General features: G+C 37.3%; 1 protein-coding gene across 1 annotated transcript in view; it reads right to left on the reverse strand.

The window, feature by feature from the left end:
* FCF1 (FCF1 rRNA-processing protein) overlaps nt 1-4,637 on the reverse strand; it is a 26,790-nt gene that overhangs the window by 1,047 nt on the left and 21,106 nt on the right. The gene's annotated exons all lie outside the window — the stretch shown is intronic.

Below are 4,637 nucleotides of genomic sequence, written 5' to 3' on the forward strand. Positions count from 1 at the left end.
CTATCTGAAGTGTACCTGGCGTATAAGATGACCCCCCACTTGGAGGCATATTTTTCAGGGCCAAAAAATCGTCTTATACGCCGGCAAATACGGTATTTTAGATGAGTGGAATTACACAGCATTTATCCTTTTGTGACTGGCTTATTTCACTTAGCATAATGTCCTTGAAGTTTATCCATGTTGTAGTATGTGACAGAATTTCCTTCTTTTTTAAACTGTATAATATTCCACTGTACATATATCCCACATTTTATCCACTCAGTTATCAATAGATATTTGGGTTGCTTCCATCTCTTGGTTATTGTAATAAAGGTACAATGAACATGGGTGTGCAAATGTCTCTTTTGAGATTCTGCTTTGAACTCTATTGGCTAGAAGTGGGATTGCCAGATTATGGTAATTCTATTTTTGACTTTTTGAGAACTACCATACTGTTTTTCACAGTGGCAATACCATTTCACATTCCCAGCAACAGCGCATATGTGTTCCAATTACTGGCCACATCCTCACCAACATTTGTTATGTTCTGTCCTTTTGATAGTGGCCATCCTAATGGGTTTGAGATGCTATCTTATTGTATTTTTGATTTGCATTTCTCTTATGTTGAGCTTCTATTTTGTGCTTGTTGGCTATCTCTCTATCTTTTTCAGAAAATTGTCTATTGAAGTCTTTTGCCTATTTTTAAATTGGGTTGTTTTCTTGTTGAGTTGTTAAGTTTCTTATATAAACTCTGGATTTTAATATTTTATCAGATACAATTTCCAAATATTCCATACGTTGCCTTTTCACTGTTTCCTTTGATGCACAGAAGCTTTTAAGCTTGACGTAGTCCCATTTGACTATTTTTGCCTTTGCTGACTGTGCTTGTGGTGTCATATCAAAGAAACAATTGCCAAATCCAATGTCCTAAAGTTTTTCCCGTTTTCTTCCAGTTTTATAATTTTAGATCTTACATTTAGGTCTTTAATCCATTTTAATTTTTGTATATGGTGTAAAGTACCAGTCTAACTTCATTCTTTTGCATTTGGATATCCAGTTTTTCCAAAACCATTTGTTAAAAAGACTGTCCTTTGCCTATTTTGTAGTCTTGGCACCCTTGTTGAAAATACCTTGGCAATCTATGCAAGGGTTTATTTCTGGGTTCTCTATTCTGTTCCATTGGTCTATATGTCTTTATGTCAGAATAACATGGTCTTGATTACTATTCCTTTATGGTATGCTTTGAAATCAGGAAGTGTGAGGCCTCCAACTTTGTTCTTTTTCAAGATTGTTTTGGCTATTTGGATCACTTGAGATTCCACATAAATTTCAGCATTTTTTTTCCTATTTCTGCAAACAAATGTCATTGGGATTTTGAGAGATTGCATTGAATCTGTAGATAGCTTTGGGAAAGACAGACATTTTAACAATGTTGAGTATTCCAATCTATGAGCACAGGATGTCTTCCCATTTCTTTGTTGTCTTTGGTTTCTTTCAGCAATGTTTTGTAATTTTCAGTGTACAAGTCTTTTACCGCCTTAGGTTTACTCCTAAACATTTTACCCTTTTTGAGCTATAGTAAACTGGGTTGCTTTTTTTTTTTTTAAGATTTTATTGGGGTATTGGGGAAGGGGAACAGTGTTGGGGAATTTGGGAAGAACAGCCAAGTTGTTGTCCTTCAATCTTAGTTGTGGAGGGCACAGCTAGCTCATCTCCAAGTCCAGTCACCATCTGGCTGTTGTAGGCAGTTCATGGCTGCTCAGTTCAAGGTGCTGTGTTCAATCTTATTTGCGGGTGGGTGTAGCCCACCATCCCATGCAGTAGTCGAACTGGAAACCTTGTTGTTAGGAGCATGTGCTCTCACCAGCTGAGCCATCCTGCCACCTGTTGGCAGCTCAGCCTAGGCGCAACTCACTGGCCCATGTGGGAATCGAACCGGTGACCCTGTTGCTCAGAGCTTGCGCTCTTAACCAACTGAGCCACTCAACCGGCCTTGGATTGTTTTCTTAATTTCTTTTTTTTTGGACTGGTCATTGTTAGTGTTTTGAAATGTGACTAAAACTTTGCTGAAATTGTTCATGAGTTGTAACAGTTTTAATAAAATGGTATTTTGGGCTGGCAGAGTGGCTGTTGGTTAAGAGCGAGAGCTCTGAGCAACAGGGTTGCCGGTTTGATTCCCACATGGGCCAGTGAGCTGCGCCCGAGCTGAGCTGCTCAGCTGGTGAGAGCACGTGCTTGGAGCAACAAGGTTGATGGTTCAACTCCCGTTCGGGATGGTGCAGCTGGATGGGCAGCCAGATGGCGACTGGACTTGGAGCTGAGCTAGCTGCTCCCTCCACAACTAAGACTGAAGGTCAACAACTTGGCTGTTCTCCTTCCCCAATAAAATCTTAAAAAAAAAAAGATTTCTTTAGGGGTTTTACATATCAGGTCATGTCATCTGTGAAGAGAAATAATTTTACTTCTTTGCCAATTTGGGTGCCTTTTATTTCTTTTTCTTGTCTAATTGTTCTAACCCAGACTTTTAAACATGTACTTTGTCAGTTGGCATAGGCTGTTATGCTATAGTAATAAAAGCAAACAAACAAAAATCCAACCCAAATCTTAGTGGCTTAACACTACAAATGCTTGTCATTCACCCTAAGTTTCCATCATTAGCCTGGAAAGTTCTGTGGGATCCAGGCAAAGCAAGATTCCATCTCTATGTTTTCATGATTGTTAAAGCTGGACAACAAAAACGTTGCTAACCACACAATGACTTTTATTAAAGCTTCTGCCTAGAAATGACATATGTCATCTTCACTCATATTGCCACACCTAACTTCAAAGGTGGCGGGGAAGAGCAATCCTACCTGGGGCCCATAAAATACAGAGCCAGAAATATTCAGTGAATAGCACAAACAACTGCTACATTCTACCCTCCTAGTTACCAAATGTTGACCTCCCTTTTCCTACCACAGACCAAGTATACACAACTTCCTCCCCCACATATACATTCTCCAGTCCAGTTATGACATTATGCTCAAAGTCCAGGATATCCAGGTGAAGCATAGCAGTCTCTGCAGCAAAGGGTATATGTATCACTATCAGGCGTGGCTTTTTTCGATTCAGAGACCTACACACCACGAAGGCAAATTATCTGTCCTCATACACCCAATATACAATTGGTGGGATAGAAACAGGACAACAACAGTGAAAACTCCCATTCTGAAAAGGAAGGGGAAAAAAAAAAGACGCAGAAGTGAACAGTCTCCAGCAATTCTGTCTACAAGATAAACCACGCAAGGGCACCTTACTCGGGCATAAGGAATTCAGAAAAGCTAAGAATACAAGGATAGGCACAGGTTTAGAAAGCAAATGCATTATAAAAAAGAAAAAGAAAGCAGAGTTCCTGTTCTTAACATCAGAAAAAGCAGAATTCAGGCCGAAATGCACTGAGGCAAAAGGATACATTATAATGCTAAAGGCTACAATTCACAAGAAATGTATCAGTTATGAGTATCCATGGGGCAAAACAATACAGTATCAACTTTCATTAAGTGGAAACTCTAGGAAATGCAAAGAGAAATATTAAGAAACTAATGTACTTCTCTTAGTTTGAGACTGATTAGAATAAAAAATAAAAAAGTATATAGAAGATTTAAACAATCAGATCTTAGGGATAAATATCAAAACTTTTAACCTGATAATACTCATATAACAGAGAATGTATCTCCTTTTCAAGTATACATGAACTTCATGAAATTGACCATGTGAGGCCACAAAGAAAACCTCAGTATTTTCCATATTGCATATTCAAACAACATATTCTTTTTGCATGCCGTTTCTATCTTTTAATTCACTGAAGTATAATTTACATACAACAAAATGCACCCATTTTGTATACATTTCAATGCATTTGGACAAATCAATATATCTGAGTAACCATTGCAACAATCAAAATACAGAACAAAGGTTCTAATTTCTCCACACCCTTGTCAACACGCATTATTTATTTATTCTTAACAGTAGCCATCCTAAATAGGTATGAAGTGGTATTTCATTGTGGTTTTCATTTGCATTTCCCTAATGATTAGTGGTTTGAACATCTTCTCATGTGCTTATTGGTCATTTGTCTATCTTCTTCAGAGAATTTTCTGTCCAAGTCCTTTGCCAATTTTTAAATTTACCCCATTCTTTTTAAATGCTCATGACATTTCTTAGTATAGAAATAACAAAGACCTTTTTCATAAACATTTACATTCTTTTCAATTTTTTGCTATTATAAACTGTGGTGCAGTAAACATTCTTTTATATGCTTCCTTGTATAAGTGTGAATGTTTCTTTACACACTTATATCACATTTATTAGGCATTTATAGCACACTGATCATGAATTTAAAGGACATCACCAGTGTGATAAAATAATCAAAAAACAGAATTGGGCTCACATGATATCTGCAATTTTTACTTTAATGGATCTTGACAAACTGCTTTCTAAAATGATTATACCTGTTTGCACTTGTCAGCACTACATGGCTACCCATTTCCTCACACCTTTGGAAAATCTTCTGGTCAGTCACTTCTCAATATCTGAAGGAGCTGCTGTGCACAGAAATCTAGAATTTTAATATATTCACACTTATCAATCTTTTCTTTTATGCCTTTAATAGTCTCATG

Source organism: Hipposideros armiger, unplaced genomic scaffold (genome assembly GCF_001890085.2).
Source record: "Hipposideros armiger isolate ML-2016 unplaced genomic scaffold, ASM189008v1 scaffold_49, whole genome shotgun sequence".
NCBI classification, from domain to species: domain Eukaryota; kingdom Metazoa; phylum Chordata; class Mammalia; order Chiroptera; family Hipposideridae; genus Hipposideros; species Hipposideros armiger.